General features: G+C 39.1%; 1 long non-coding RNA gene across 2 annotated transcripts in view; it reads right to left on the bottom strand.

Annotated features, from left to right (window-relative positions):
- LOC132344329 (uncharacterized) overlaps window positions 1–17,253 on the bottom strand; it is a 111,658-nt gene that overhangs the window by 19,947 nt on the left and 74,458 nt on the right. Inside the window, exon 4 of one of the 2 annotated variants that reach the window (XR_009493584.1) lies at window positions 2,000–9,710. This is a non-coding gene — a long non-coding RNA (uncharacterized lncRNA). Of the gene's footprint in view, window positions 1–1,999; window positions 10,909–17,253 lie in introns of those variants that run through there. The other variant, XR_009493583.1, reaches the window with a different exon arrangement.

The following is a 17,253-nucleotide window of genomic DNA, read 5'->3' as shown; positions in this document are numbered from 1 at the left end:
CAAGCTTGCTCCCTCCTCCAATGCAACAGTTTTGTTTTCTCTGCCTAGAATCCTCTTCTCCCAGATTCACACATGGCTGTCTCCTCGCTTCCCACTAAGTCTGCACAAATATTGCAACATCAGAAAGAACTTTCCTGTCAGCTCTGGATAAAGTAGCTCTTCCTCAGACTCCTGGGTACTCTCTATCTGTTGGAGCAAGCTTTATTTTTTCTCTCTAGCACCTTTTAATGCCTGGCATCTACTTATTTGTTCAATCACTGTCAGCCTGCCCCATCCATGCAATCAGGGAGCTTGTTCACTGCTATATTCCCAGACCAGGAACACCATCTGATATATAGTAGGTGTGCAATACATTTTGGTAAAATGAATGTTTCCCACCTGACAGCTTTGTCAACTGTTCTGCTACAAGCCTTACAGGGTCTGGTTGGCACCTGTGACCATTTTTGTTAACATCTTACCAAATACCCCATACTTCAAGGACCAGGTGGATAGGAGCTATAGGAAAGTTTTTTTCCCAGCCTGAAGAGAAATTGGGCAGAGGTTGTGGGAGAAAGATGTTTCTTTATAGTCCGCCTGCCATCCAAGGGTAGAAGATTCGTGAAAATCTTTTCGAGTATCACTGCCAAACAGGATGGAGGAAAAGGTAGAAATTTACTATCTTTACCAACTTAACTTGTCCCAAACAGTCCTTAGTTGATCTAGTTCAGAGAGAAGAGCCCTGAGATCATGAGCCATCCTTTTAGAGGCTGAATGATTTTTGTTTTTAAATTTACATTAAACATTTCCTTCCATTGGGCCATATATACCTGCTGTTGATGTAGACTTCACATGTCATGCATTACCTTTCTTGCTATAGTCACACCTGTATCAGAAAACAAAGTTTGCACCATTACAAATAATTTGAATGGTTATGTGTGTTTCGAAAACTATGGAAAATAACACTCAGGTTTAAAGCACAAGTAAACATAATGACTGCCTTGAGAAAGAGTATTCCTAACTGTAGCACAGTGACAAGTACACTTTTTAAAGCGTTGGTAGTTTAAGCCCTCTTCCCTATCCTCATCTCCCCCAGAGAGAGAGAGAGAGTATCCCTCATTTTTCCCACTTTCACTTACAGATATTTTCAAAAATTCCTAATATATTTAACTGAGGGCAGGACAGGACTTCTGACCTCAAAATTTATTTAAATTCTATTTTTAAATTATTTTCCAAGACACCATTGTGGAATCCTTTGTTGTCTCATAATTTTCTTCAGAGAAATTAGTCAAAAACTCAGGGGAACTCTTAGACTGGATTTACTGATGGATTTCCTACTTTGAGTCCTTTTCCCACCACCATTAAAGAAGGAAAGAAAAATCATTTCTCTGCAGTATTTTCCTGTCAGGAGCCCCTTCTTCCCCTTACTTTAAAACAGAAGTCCAGCTGCCAAAGGAAGAGGCTTAGAGATTTTGATGAATGTCAGTCTGTGAAATGCGCCTTGTCTCCAAGATGGCAAAGGATCAAATAAAAGATGTAGTCATTGAGGTAAAAGGAATAAAGACTGAGTTTGTAGTTACTCCTCTTCCTTCTCCTAATGGACTTCCCCCTGTCCTTTCTTTCATCTGTCTGCAGGTAGGGACTGAATGAGTTAGATGAGAATACAGGTAAATGAATGAATGAATGAACAAATGAAAGAATAAAGACAGGTATGCTTTAATATATCCTCTTACAGGCAGGCTCAGACCAAGGCCAGGATAATTTTTAAAGACATTTCTAAGCATGCTGAACCCAACAGGGTAGGGCAGCCTGCCCTTGCCTTCTAAACCACATTCTCAACCTACATTTGAAGGAGGAAATTCTCAAGGTGAAACTCCTTTCCCATATTCTGAAAATTAACTCCTCATCCAAACATGGGGTTTTATGCACATAGATGGCTTCTTATAAATCTTTACTTAGAAATTTTGCCCCTCTAGGTCATTCCCAGAATGAGATGAAGATAAAAGAAAATACTAGTAATTACCGATTCTTACTCATTTCTATTTTCTATGGATGAATACTATACCGGATAAAAGAGTCTCCAGAAAGGCTGACGAAAGTGCATCCTGAGGACCCAAATGCTCACACACTTCTCCCTTCCACCCCCACTTTCAAGTGAAAACATTAGAGAAAAAAATAGGGGAAGTTACATGAGTAAGTGTGTTAGTGCATGAGATCAACTGAAAACAAGGAATTCCCCTCTTGGACTTCAGTGGCCTAATTAAAACTCATAAAACACAAATGACTAAAACTGCTCCATCGATTTGCAAAATAAGCAGCAGAAAAAGTCAATTTTGTATTTCAATATTGAGAGGGCCAGGCCTGGAAGATATGACACTTTGCAGAACAGAGATGAGAAGACCATTTCTGAGACTTTCAGGTTCAGTCAACTTTTATTCTGCTTTCTGTCTGAAGTACTTACCATCTATACTAGTGACACCATTTGGATATAGATTTTGGTCCCTCAGCTTATCAGCTGAGTGGTCCTAAGCACATTCCTTTACCTCTCTGTGCCTTAGTGTCCTCATCTATGAAATGGTCATGAGAATTGCACCAATGGGTGGTCAAGAGAACTAAACAGGTCAATGTGGGCAGAGTCCTCATAACTGTGCCTACCCCAAACATTGGAAGTGTGCCAGAAATGGCAGCCACCATTATCATCACTGTTTCACTTCATCTGATGTGAAGAAAAACATACCATTTAGAATGGATCCATAGGCTTTGAGACTAAACTGAAGTCTGGTCCTAAAAGGATCTGGGAAGGAACTCAAGTGTGTGAAGCACCATCATTCCAGGAACCACCACATGTGCTTTATGTGTGTTCTCTTATGTCACAGTCCTGGGAGCTAAATCCACTCTCTGGGGCTTAGGGACAGAAATGGGAATCTGGCCCCTCACTCAGCCAGCAAGGGGCCAAGTAAGCTTAAAGCACAAGTCTATTTGCTTTCAAAACCTGGGTCGCTTAGGGAGCAAACACATCAATGGCTGCTGTGAACAGGTACCTTCTTGGGGTTACGGGAACCACCGTCACGTACTTGATATCCACTGGAAAGTGTTTGGATGCATGGAGATTTTTTTCAGGTAACCAGAACTTTGAAAGAATCTTGTAACATTTCACTGGGCCTGCACAAAATCACTCAGTTTCTCTCATTGTTCCGAACTCTAATCTCGCTTTATATATCTCACACAAATCCTAATTGAGAGACGTCAATGGGTTCTCACTTGAAAAGTCTGTGTCCATTTGCTTTAAGAAAGGTGGGAAGTCTCCGCCCACATCAGCCTGAAGGTGCCCGATCTCGTCTGATCTCGGAATAAAGGTGGGAAAACTAAGCTTTCTTCCACTACCACCAGCCATGGGCTTTCAGTAGAACAGGTGCTAAAGGAGAATTAAACTCTTCCAAGACAGAAAGGGAAGATGATTTAAAATAAAATCTTAGCTTGCTTTCCATAATCAATGACTCCATCTTCTACCTTAATCAGTTATATTTTGCTTTTACGCAAGTAATTATTTTGGTAGATTGACCATTTAAAAGAAAGCAACTAGCAACTGTTTTGCTATTAAAATATAGCTAAGAAAAACAAAAGGTCTTAATTATATTGACTTACAAGAGTATTTTATATTCAACTTTTATACTCATCTAATCTGTCCCTTTAAGAATTTAAAGAAAAAAATTTAAGAAAATCAACTCCATGAGAGCTCTAATGGTATATATATATATATATATATATATATATATGACAACAGTACTTACAGTTAATAATATCTATGTATTTTTTAATTTTATATTTTAGACTATCCTAAATACTTTGGCATGTATAAACTAGAATAAATATAAGATTGAAAGACAATAGGTTACACAGTTGAGAATTTAAGAACTTGAGGCCGGAAGTGTCCAAAATTAAATCATTTACATCTTTTAATATGTAGAATGATTATTCTATATTAATTAAGAAAATTTTTTCAAAGAATAGCAAGTAGGCAAGTTTAAGATGTTTTCACTGGAATACATACAGTTCTCCAGTTCCTTATCTAAATTGAAAGTAGTTCATAAAATATAAAAGTAATTACTTCTCCTTAGTAATTTAAAATTGTCTTGATTTTTTAAATACTCAATGATTATATTCAAATTTGGCTAAGTTTCCTCTCTTGAATGAAGACATGGGTTCTCCAAATTTTGATTGCACAATCAAAACAGTTTAAGAAAAAGAAATTCTCATGGTTGCGAATATAAAAATGGTAACAGTCAGAAAAATCCACTGAGCAGAAAAAATTCCACTATTTCTAACAGTCTGAGACTGATAGGAGGAATGAGTTTGAGTAAGGACATCAAAGAGAAATAAATCTAGGACCCTTAGATTTGTTCCAAGATAACATAATTGCTAGTGCTTGACTGAAAGGCCAAACCAATAAATAAGCACAAATATAGCATGTCAGAGGTAAGTGCTCAGAGGGAAATTAAGCAAGCCAGTGGGATAGGGAAGTTGGGAAGTAGAGGGGGAGGTTGTTATCACCTTGGAATTAATTTTTAACACTAGAAACACAGAGGTATTGGAAGACACCTTTCTTTGAGAAGTATTGTTCAAAGCATCCTTTTGTGGATACAGGGTCCTGCAGCTCAAGGTCCATAGGGACCCGTGCTGTGTCCAGTGTGGCTCCCATGCCAAGGAGCTCATTCCCTCTGAGGTAATCCATGCCCTTCTCAGAGCCCAGACCTCCTGCTGGATTAAGGGCCCAAGAAATGTCTCCAAAAAGACTTTTCCCACTATTCAAGATCATTTCCTTGGGGGTGGAGGAAAGAGTTATTCTGTGCATCTCCATTTTTCAAGATAAAGAAGTCAGGCTGACTGCTGATGGAGCACCTATTGGGAAGCCTGTAATGAGATGAAGAGCCTCTCAGAGCCCTGGAATGCCCACCCTTCCACCCAGGAAAACCATTCCACAGCAGGCCCTTGGTAATGACCATGATGGTGATGTCATTAGCTGCCAATGATACCAGGCGCGGGGTGACCAGGAATAAACACCTGAAACGCCCCTGTAACTCACTGGAGAGGTCCAGTGCCATATCTTTAGGCCTCCCACATACCTGAAGTAGATTCATTAAGAGCAGACTGCAGCTAGACTGCTTGCGTTCCGATCCTGGCTCTAATCACTTCCTGGCTGGGACACTTTGGGTAAGTTGCTTCCCCTTGTTTCTCCACGTAAAGTGGGAATAACAGCCCTATCGGCTCTCTTCAGTTTTTGTGAGGATTACATTAGTTAATAGGTGAAAGCGTTTTACACCAAGACACATCTACTGAGCATCTGCCATGTGCCAGACACTGTTCTAGATGCCAGTGCCTGGCATATAATGTGAGCTCAATATATATCAGTAATGAGAAGTCTACAAACTCTTATCTGACTCTCAGACTGATTATGATGATGGTGAATTTAAACCCCAGTACTTCACGACCAAACACATTAATAATTTCTACAGTAAAACATACAAACATTATACTAAGTAGGATAAACAAAGACTATAAATAGCTTCATGCCAGTTTAGGTCAGGATTTGCTACCAAAATTTTTACATTCAAATTTTTTGCTTGTCAGATGTTTTTGGATTTCAGAAGCAACGGTGGACCTATATAGTAAGTAAGGGGCAAAACCCATTGAAGTCTGCTTTTACTTTCTAACTTCCGGATATGCTGTGTGTGAAAGTGTTAGTTGTTCAGTTATGTCTGACACTGTGCAACCCTATGGACTGTAGCTCACCAGGCTCCATTTAGAAACAAAGACCTGGGAACTAGGTATGCTCATTGCTACCAAGGTGTCACTGCTTCTGTGTTCTGTCAGTAGATAAAGCTGGGCCATATGTGTTTGCATGCACTGTGCTGTGCTTAGTCACTCAGTCGTGACCGACTCTTTGTGATTCCATGGATTGTAGCCCACCAGGCTCCTTTGTCCCTGGGATTCTCCAGGCAAGAATACTGGAGTGGGTTGCCATTCCATTTTCCAGGGGATCTTCCCAACCCAAGGATCGAACCCAGGTCTGGACATGCTAATGACCGAATAAATAGTCAAAACCATTTAGGAGCAGAAAATAGGAAGCCCTTCAGGCATGGGAAATCCACAACTGCACAATTAATCTATGCTAAATATAATTCAGGAAATCAGTCCAGAATATTCATTGGAAGGACTGATGCTGAAGCTGAAACTCCAATACTTTGGCCACCTGATGCGAAGAACTGAGTCATTTGAAGAGACCCTGATGCTGGGAAAGATTGAGGGCAGGAGGAGAAGGGGATGACAGAGGATGAGATGGTTGGATGGCATCACCGACTCAACAGTCCTGAGTTTGAGTGGACTCTGGGAGTTGGTGATGGACAGGGAGGCCTGGCGTGCTGCGATTCATGGGGCTGCAGAGAGTTGGACATGACTGAGCGACTGAACTGAACTGAACTGAAATATAATCTAAACAATCCTTCACCCCTCCAATAGAGTGTGCCATAAACTTCTCTGTCAACCAATTTATTTCCACAAACGACATGTCTTGGGTTTAGGTTAATATACTTAAATTGTACACTATTTTAATAGTACAACCCTATCTTTCCTATGGAAAAAGGACAAGCTATTAAATGATTTTAAAAACTGACTTAAAAACATAGACCTTCAAAGAATACAGGATGCTCTGTAGTTAGTCTAGGGGAAACGAATAAATGTTACACCAAAGAGGTGAACTATCTTGCTACCAAAAGAATTTTCTCCACATTGCACTTGAAGAAATATTTGCAGCTCTTGAAGAGCTATACAATAACTGGTTCAAGATGTTCACACTGCTGGTCAGCACTGGATAAAGGATTTGCACAAATGCATGGAAACCGGCTTCTCTTGCCCCTTTGTTACCCCCATATGTTGTTATTTATCCTCCCCAACTTCTCTGACCCCTTTCCACTTATTTTATACTCAAGTATTGCTTTGTTCAAGACTTCTGTTTACCACTCCCATGGCGATCGGTACACAAAGGCAAGTCAGGAAGACATGGAACGAACAGAGATACTTACGTTGCTTCATGGTTTTTTCCCCTTCTCATTATCCTCCTACTCAGTGAGACTGTAGTGGGAGGTCTGAATGACATTTGCAAACCGAGAACCTAAAGTTACATTTCAACACCCAGCCCCTCAGTTGTCATAGGAACACTATGAGGCTTATCTAGGTTCTGACAAACAGTCACTTGTTCTGCTAGTGATTAAAGTTCCCCCTTCCAATCCAATATATACACACATACATATCCATACCTCATAACATTTAGTTGGGTAAAACTGTATACCACACCAAAAATGTAAAATACAAGCCCAAAGGGAAAGAGCTTATATCCTGGATTTGCAAATATCAATACTATTTGAGAGAAACTATTTCTAAGTCTGTCCCTTGACCTGAGTCCCTTCAGTTTACAACTTTACATACCCACATAGAGACATGTGTGTACCATTAATATCTTTTAACAAGATATACAAAAATTTTAATACTCTCCATAATCCCAGCAGAGAATTCAGGGCAATGCTGTTATTTATTTTACATGTATTTTTTAAAATTAATAAATGCTAACAGAGAAGAGCACACAGAACTAAAAAACATGAAGATTTAAAGAAATGCTTCTGAATATACTTTCTAGCATTTACTGTTTCAACCTGCTTCTGTCATATTTTTGTCATTCAAAACAATGGCTTCTAAATGAATGAGTAAAACCTAAAAATTATATAGAAGCTTCCTTTCCATTAAGCACAGCAGTATTTAGACAGATTATTAAATCATCATGTTTTTCCCAAGTATTTACATGAAATACAGAGCTGAAAATAATTGTGAATCACTAAACACAAGCTAGCAGTCAGATATAAATTACCTGTAAATATCTTAATGTCTTGTCACCACTCCTCTGGCTCCAAGACTTTGAAACCTACAAATCCATGTACTTCAAGAAAAAAAGTAGCATTTTTCCATATCCTCAACCACACTTTAATTAAGTCAAGTAAGCTGTAATATTACCAAGTTCGGATCACCAGTCTGATTTATTGGAAGACCTGCCCTTAATGACCATGCTTACCTTGCTTTTTATCTATTTCTTTGAAAATAAATACTTCTACAGAAGTCTTGAGAGCTACTAGTCTGAGAAAAATGATCTTAAAAACTCTTAAAGTATAAGCAGGAAAAAAAAAAGACCAATTAACAGATCCCACTAGATTCATCTTTCTCCCTTCCACTCTCACCTCACTCTAGTGCCAACAAGAGAAACTGTAGAACTGCTATCCTGCTTTTTATTATACATTTCCCCCCTTTGAGTTAAAGATTTCAAAATTTTGAAAGTGAAAACCCAAAGTCAGGAATGCAGATTCAATTTTCATTTTGAAATAAGGTATTTTTGAGAAGTAAATTAATAATATTGTATTCTCTATAACCCCAAACTTACAAGTCTGTCACTAATAGTTTTATTATACATATTCGGATTCATAAAGGGAGACCACCAAAATAACCTACACGTTTACTGGCAGTTAAAGGACTAAATATTTTTCCACCTGATTCTATAAGTGGACATCACATGATTACTTCCATTGACCAATAAGAAACTGGTAAAATCAGAGAGCCACCAACCATTCTGGATTTATTTTCTTATTTTATTCAACTTTTCCAACAGTCATCCTTAAGAAGCCAAATCAAGAAATCAGACATTCATGCTTAATGTAAAATTGTGTTTCCTTATGGTTCATGAACAAGAAACTATTGTATATAATACAGTTATTCAAAATAATACAGTTATTCAAAGTATTATTGTATTTCTCTGGAAACTTAAACATAAGGGCCACTCAGGTTTAAGATTAGAAAAGTGAATTTGAGGTTTCAGAGGGAGACACAGGCACACCAGTAAGAACTGCTAATCATGATTTCTCAAAACGTCTCTCAAAAATAAACCATATAGAAATAACCAAAAAAAAAAAAAAAGAAATAACCACCCTTTCACTGTATTAACGTAATCAAATGGAACAGTCTTAAAATTCATGACACAAATGTAAAAAAAAAAATCTATTACCATTTGCCCTTCATAATCAATAGGAAATTTTTTGAATGCATTACTTAAACTTTAATTTTATAGAATTCTAACTAAATTCTGGACATTCTGGGGTAGAAGGATGAAAAGGAGGGCAAGTTGACTAATTCTGAAAGCATCTCTTCAAGTATCTATCACATATACTGTTCAGACTAAATGGAAATCTATATCCATGGAATGCTAATGCCACAATTCTACCAAAGAACTCGTTTTTATTTTCTTTTCCCTCATATTTGGCTAAACTGGTAATACTCAGCTCATCTTTGTTAATTACCTGGCTTCTTCTCAGTCTTTATGCTATATTCTCGAGCTGTTCCTTTTTAGAATTCCTCACTCTGTTTATATGTTCTTTAGTTCAACACAGTTGTTAGGGGTCTGTGAACAATTTTACAATTCCCACACACAGCATATGATATCTATTAGGGAGCAATGCCACTTTTCACTTACCAATTCTGGATAAAGCAGTATTTCCTGGTGACAGAATGCTGCTGCTTCCGTTCGCTAAAACTCCCTCTTCACAGCTTGATAAATCTGATTAGAAAATGTCTTTGTTCCAGATCACACGAGGCGCTTTTTTCCTATGAAAGTTTTCTAAAGAGTTATCTGCATTTCATTCCTGTGACAAAACGAATAAGAACAAGGGGGTGGGGGTTGGGGGGGAACAGGGAGTAAGTCCACACAAGTTCCTGGCAAAGATTTTTTTAGCTGCATTTTTCTGAGTTTAATCAGTAAGCTACATTAAAGTGACAGTTACCAGTTCAGGGAGCCAGAGTTTGATCAAGGCAGCCACAACCAATTTGGGTGTCTTCCAATGATGTGCAGACCCCAAGGAAGTGGTCCCTTGGTCATCTATCATATGTGGCTGAATCACTGGACACCCATTGCCACCCCCTCGCCTCCCTTCCCACCCCGGCCCCTGTTGAGCAGCAGCCCAGGCAGGAGAGTGACTGGTCGCCCAAAGCGGGACTTCTTATAGGGACCCGCCAATTAGCTGCTGACCAATCGCAGGCAGCACCTAGTACCTAAGTCACATGACAGGGCAGTCCCTATGACTGCAGGATTTCTGAATTACTGGGGTTACACAAAGGACACTCATTCAGGAAAAGAGGGGGAAAAAAAAGCCATAAGCCGAAACAGAAAACGCCCAGGCTGTGACAACTCCGGCTTTAAAATAGGGAACACCCGAGCCTCACACAGACAGACAAAAAGCTACCACCAAGCCAGGATGGAAATCAGAGGAGTGCCTGGCACATATTAAAAAATAATCCCCAAGCCGAGGCTGAGTTTACAAACCCACTTCAGCTATAAATCTACTCCTCCTTTCCCCTTCCTCTTCAGTCTCCCCAACAATTTTGCATTCTTAACTTCTTTATTCTAAAAAGCTCCGGTGAGCCTCCACACAGCGGCTGGAGGAAAAATGGGTGAGACACAAGAGCCCCCGCTCTTTTCAGCCCTTCCAAATACCACTAAAGGAGATTCAAAGTCTGCTGTGAAAAAGTTTCTTAAACGAAATACATTTATCTCAAAATGGTTGCATAGTTCAGAGAAAATTAAACACAGTCAGGACCAATTTGTACCGTAAAGACCAAATTATCAGTCTCCCCCCACCCCTTTCTTTCTCCACTCTCTCTCATGTAATCATTTTGGACTGTTCACATTGAGAACATTCTCGTTAAGTAAATGAGCCCCCGGCTTAGTGAGCCAGCTACTAATTTATCTAACACCCCCAATGTAGTTCTCAATTATTTTTTATATCCTAGGAAACATTCAACTGTGGACACCCTACCATTTCATTATCCCCCACCCAAAATGGTACTTACATTTGTTCTTTGTTTGGGTCTGTCCGATTTCTCCCTCTCCCCTAGACATCTGAAGCCAAAATATGGACATAGCTTCAACCTTCAAACCTAAAAGACCCTATTTTGATCATGCAAGGCTGCAAAAGCTCTGTCTCCGAGGCAAGCCGGGAACACTGTGCTGCTTGCCATTCCCAATTTATGGAAGGAAGCGTATGTCAAACAAACCAGGTGATGACTCAGACTGCCTCCCCCAGCCACGTTTTCCCTAGAATGGGAGGGTAGCGTAAGTGCAGCCCATTTGGATGTGACTCAGTTTTATTAGACTGGTGATTGTAGTTAATCTGACAAGCTCACATTTTTTTTCTTTTATAACTTGTACATTTCAGGACCACAAGGCAGATTATAAATGGTTTCAAAGAACTGGATCATGTAAAGGAGAAAGCTGCAAGATTATTTTGAAGGTATGGTGAGGCTCTGGTTCTAGTCCCAAATATTTAAACCATCCTAATTATTTGTTGAAAATTTTGCAACTGAGGCAACTGAACGTTTGAGTTCACATGAACAGCAGTAAACAGGTTTTATAATTTTAGTCTACTGGAGGCTTTTATCATGGAGGACTAGGACTCTTTTGTCCTGTGGATCCAAGTTTAAGTCTGTAAGTCTGCAGCCCACGTGGCATGTTCTTTCGGAAGTGGTCAGGGGCATGGGAGCCATGTTGCAACTTTCACTTTTGCCTTTACTACAGTTCACATTCTAATCTGAGCCACTCACACACAAGCACATATGCAATATAACCACATCTCTCTCTCACACACACACACACACACACAAGCATCTGTACTGTTCTTAAATCCCAACCTGCCTACAAGCTGCAAAATAAAAACCCGAAAATCTTCCAATGTCATCTGAGAAAATTCTGATTAAATACATTGGCATGCCTGAAAGTCTTCCTCTTCAGCAAAAAAAAAAAAAAAAAAAGTTTACTACCAAGATGGGGGTGGGATTACATGGAATAAATTGTTCCCAGGTATTACACAGACAGGAAGAATGCAGTAATAAGGAGTCCAAGTCCCCACACAAAAAATCTGGAAGCCTTGGTCTGAGCAGTTTAACTTCAGTTATCTCCTTTCAGCATACTTCCTTTAACCCTGACAGAGTTAGCAACTGCTCTGACCAAGGCTTGACATGCATTGCTGATTATGCCTTGATGGAGAACTAATTTTGTTATAATATAAAAAAATACAGTCTATTTCTATAATATATCAAAATGTTCAAATATCTCATTTTCAAATTGGTAGAGGAAGGCAGAGAAAAGGTATATACCCTGTAAATCCAGTTGATTTAGGAGCTGACTATTCGCATTACAGAAAGAGTCCCTGTACTCTTTTACTGGAATAAATCCCACACTAAATGTATAGATAGAACTGACTTTCTGAAGTTAAATCCACACAAAACAATTTAGAAGTACATTGCCAAATTGTACTTTTGAAACCTTTCTATTTTAACTATGTGCACATATTTCTCATTTGGTTCTTAAAACTTACATTTCCATAGGGATGTATTAATCTAGCCACTGACTTTTTTTTGAGTAAAATTTTATTGGTTTAAAGAAAGTTATCTTCCTATAATATATAAAGACCATAAAATCTATAATTACACAGTTTTCAATGGAAATAAACACAGACTATGAAAACAGCATATTAATAGAATCGAATGCCTAAAATTTGGACATCTAAAAGAATTCATAACATATTTTTAAAGCCTAGAGCCAGACTTGCTAAGGTTTGAATGCTGGCTCTGCTGATACCTAGCTGTGATACCTGGGTTAAAAATACATGTACAAGTGGAGGACAATGCCTGACAGATAGTATGTACTATGTAAGGATTGGCTGTTTTGTTATCATTGTCATCCAATCTCTGCGCTTTAACAGCCCTCTACGCACCATCATTTTAGAGTAATACATAGTCATTTTAACATTTCTGCATGAGAAAAATACAATTCCATAACTTTTCTTAAAAGAATCACTTGACAAACACCTAGCCAATCCATATTTTCCTCCCAAAGTTTCAGTGATTTTAATACTTGTCTGGTTTTACATTTGACATCTGCTGGGGCCTTTCTGTCCAAACTTCTTGGAGTTTCCAAAAGCCAGTGCAGAATCGGGCTAGGATCTGCTGGGGAGGACATTCAAGAAGAATTTCCATTCCAGTCAGCCCAGATGGGTCAAGACATGGAAACTCATCAGCTGGCCAGGAAAGAAGGTGAATGGGTCAAAGACTGGGGGAAATACTACAGTCCTGTGGGCGTGGAGCACCACCCTTGGCATCAAAAAGGGGCCCCCAAACAGAGGCATAAGGAAGTGGTTTCAGACCCAGGAAAAAGAGATTCACTGTTTATTCTCTCCACAGGGTCATGACATAAGACTCCACCATAGTTACCCTCAGGGAAAACCAAGGAGTGAGGGTGTGTGGGGGGTTCAAAAAGAAACCTCAGCATGCACTCTCTCCCATGCTGTCTTTTATTAAGGAATTTCATTTCTTAAAGGAGAAAACTACATGGATTTCCATCTGAAAACTCTGTGAAGAAATTTAAGCATCCCACAAACCCTCCAGTAACAAAGCTAATCGTTTCCAGCCAGCATAGAACATATTTGAAGAATGATAAAATGGACAGCAACCAGACATCGCTGAGATGCAGGCAAGTTTTATAAATATGGAACTCCTCAAATATGGTGCTCGGCACTGCTCTGGGGGAAAAGAGAAATAATTCTATGTTTTGTTGGAGGGCAAGCAACTGCTTAGACTTGTCTTTATCCGGGCAGTGTTTCTGAGACAGATGGTAACAGAATGGGGGGAAAGCCAGCAAAAATGGAGAGAAGGTGATTAGGATTACAAATGAGTGTTTGGGGAAGGTTTGATTCCATTCCCCTCCATGCAGGAAGACACACAGAGACCTGATTCAACAGTTTAGTTAAAGCCAGGTTTGGAGCTTGGGCACAGAGCTTCCTCTTGGTCACCGCTCCTGTCTCCAGGCAATCTCTGAAATACCAAATGATCCAACTGTGTCAGATTCCCACAAACCGGAACTACAGATCAGGATGCAGTCAGACAGCCTGAGTTCTAATACTGGATCTGGGACTATAACCTGTGGGGACTTAGGAAAGTGACTTCCTTTTTCTCACAGCTTTGGTTTCATCTGGAGAATGGGAATAACTGAGAAAATATGAGGAAGGAACAGAAATCACTGCATCCATAATATGTGCCATAATCATCAGCTCACTAAAGGGGAGCTTATCACCCCCAGTACCAATCTTCCAGCTCCTCCGGGATGGGAGGGAACTCAACAGTCTTAAGGCTTCTAAGTCACACTGTTCATTTGAAGGCTGACAAAATGACTTTCTCACTTATGTTTTACAATGATCAAACATCTTTAGATTCATGTTGATATCTGGCAGAAACCAACACAATACTGTAAAGCAATTATCCTTCAATTAAAAATAAGTAAGAAATTAAAAATAAATATTTGGGATAAATAACAAGGACCTACTGGATAGCACAGGGAACTATATATTCTATGTCCTGTGATAAGCCATAATGGAAAAGAATATAAAAAAAGAATGCATATATACATGCATAACTGAATTACTTTACAGCAGAAATTAATACAACCTTGTAAATGAACTACTTCAATTTAGAAAAATCTTTGGATAATGGCTAGATTCACTTTTTGATTATAGCAAAGTAATATACTTCAAGATGAGAGGATCAGTTTTATATCCAGTGTATATAAAATTGCCAAAATAAGAAGATGTTCATAGATGCCTGTCTATGTGGCTATGTGTCTACCTCTACTAACATGCACGTGAACTATGTCTAGAATTATATAAGACACTCTTAACATTTCTTTATGAGAGTTGCCCTTTGTTCCATGCTTTTCCTATTATATAAGCAGCCACTCTGCCCGTCTTCCTGCAATGATTTCAGATCTAAGCAGTACACTTTGCTCAGAAAAGTTTTCATTAGTTGTCTTCTTTTCCCCACCCATTTTAAAGAATGAACTGACTCAGTTTTTGATGGCAACGCCACTGGGTGGGAGTGAATATGGGAGTGGGCAGGGTGGGAGAAAGGGGGGAGGAGGAGGGGGAGGTGGGGGTAAGAGCCAAGAGCTGAATCACAGCCATGTGAGTAATCTTAGGCTTTTTTTTCCTCTTCCTAAGGGTATGAATCAAATTAAGCTTGTTTTGCTGTGGGTGAAGGAAGAGGAATATAATAGCATGAATCAGAGCAATTATCAAATATGTGGCACTCACTAAAAATTAATTACAATCACTGCTTTCTCTCACATGTCTACCAGAAGATGCCGGAGAGCTTTTGCTAATCAATATAATCCTTTACAAAATTTCTCAAGAGTTTGAACTTGATTCTCACCCTCTTCCCTTGAAAAATTTCCTTTTACACATGCATTGCAGACACAGGAATTATTTCGGAGCTTCTGTGAGATAATCTTTGGCCCTTAGAGATAAGTGTGAAAAAAACGTGGCTAATACTGGGGAGAGACCAGGTTACACATTATCGAGCCATGAGGGCTGGAAGCAAAATTCTGAGTTTATGAAAACAATCGCTCAGACGTGAGTTTAACCTTTCAAGAGCACACTGATGGGAAGGCTGTAAGCAACAACAAACCTGTGGAGCAAAGTGGGCATTCCTTTCATAATACTAGTTTTTGGTGAGAAAAGGGTTGTCATATGAAACTTCCAAACTGTACTATGCTGGAATAAGTGGATCCTCATCCTTGTAAGAATTTATTAGGAGTGATATGGAGAAGAAGGCGGATGGAAACATATGAAATCAGGTTGCTTTTTTTTTTTTTAATTTACATGGAGAGTAAGGACATAGCTCAGCTATTTACAGTCAGGGTGCATATCTAACCAGACTTACAGGAAAGGCGCTTCCTTTTCTGCCATATTTTTAACCCAATCTGTTTAGTAATTTGTGGAATATAAATATTACCATGGGGAAAATTGCCTACTTAAAAAAAAAAGGCTCCAGTGATCGAATATGTCCTATTCCAGGGCAGGTCTATGCTTTAGGAAATCAAGAGGGCATATTTTGAACTTTCCTGACAAATTTACATATTTTCCTACACCAATGAGCTAAAATGCATTGTCCCTTTGGGTTATCTATCCATGGTGGGTTTATTTTTTTCCCTTTTAAACACAGGTATGGACATTCTGTAGATAGGCAAAAGTTCCCAATGGATTTAGGACCTTTACAGAATATTCCACACACAGGAGCTCAAGGAGAGCAGTGTCTTTATCACACTGTCAAGTTTTCCAAAGTTCATTTCTATTTATGGGACAGTGTTTTTGTTCTAGCACAACCTTTCATAAGGTCACCAAATAAAATCTTTCAGGACCACTCTGAATAGGCAAAAGCTTTTATTAATAACTTTTCCATGTCTATGTGTTTCTCAATTTGGAAATTTTCATCTATAATGATAAGCTCTTTAGGGATCACAGTTGGTATGCCCAGTTTTACATATCTCCAAATCTGCTTATATAAAGGAACATTTTAGAGATTTTATTCAAGGTTTATTTACATATCTACAAAAATATATCAACACTGGGTCAATATAAACTGAGCTAGATTGGTTTTCAGACTTGGTGACTTGGCTCTCTACTCCCCTGCCTTCAAGTTCCTTGCCACCTGACTCCAGTCAAGCTCACTATGTCGCAGTATTTGACTTTCAAGTCAGTACTGTTCCTAATTAAAAGCTTTAGTTTCTTATGAAGCAGAAATAATATTCCCAAATCTAGTTTTCTCACACCCTGACCTGTGTCTATTGCAAGGGAAAAAGTGTCCATAAACTGCCAAGTCATATTTTAGTCCTCTCTCTTTAAATGATCTAAATAGTAATTGATCAAGGCTTCTCTGATGGCTCAAGTGGTAAAGAATCTGCCTGCAATGCAGGAGACACTTGAGACACAGGTTTGATCCCTGAGACAGGAAGATCCCCTGGAGGAGTAAACAGTAACCCACTCCAGTATTCTTGCCTGGAGAATCCCATGGACAGAGGAGCCTGGCAGGCTATAATCCATGGGGTCACAAAAAGTCAGACATGACTGAGTGACTAAACACACACAGTAATTGCAGGAGAAGACACTGAAAATAGGCTTATTAATTCTCAGAGTTTCAGTCCTCTGAAAAGAAGAGTCCTTGAAGTACTCTGCATGGGTTTTTTCTGCTTCCTAATATACCAAAATGTTTGGGGTGAGACTGGGGATGGGGTGGTTACTATTCTGACGTTTTCCATGGAAAGAAACAGAATTTTCAAAGGCATAATTGATGCTAAGTGTAAGT

This window comes from Bos taurus, chromosome X (assembly GCF_002263795.3).
Source record: "Bos taurus isolate L1 Dominette 01449 registration number 42190680 breed Hereford chromosome X, ARS-UCD2.0, whole genome shotgun sequence".
Taxonomy (NCBI): Eukaryota; Metazoa; Chordata; class Mammalia; order Artiodactyla; family Bovidae; genus Bos; species Bos taurus.
This window is presented reverse-complemented; position numbering and strand designations above follow the sequence as displayed.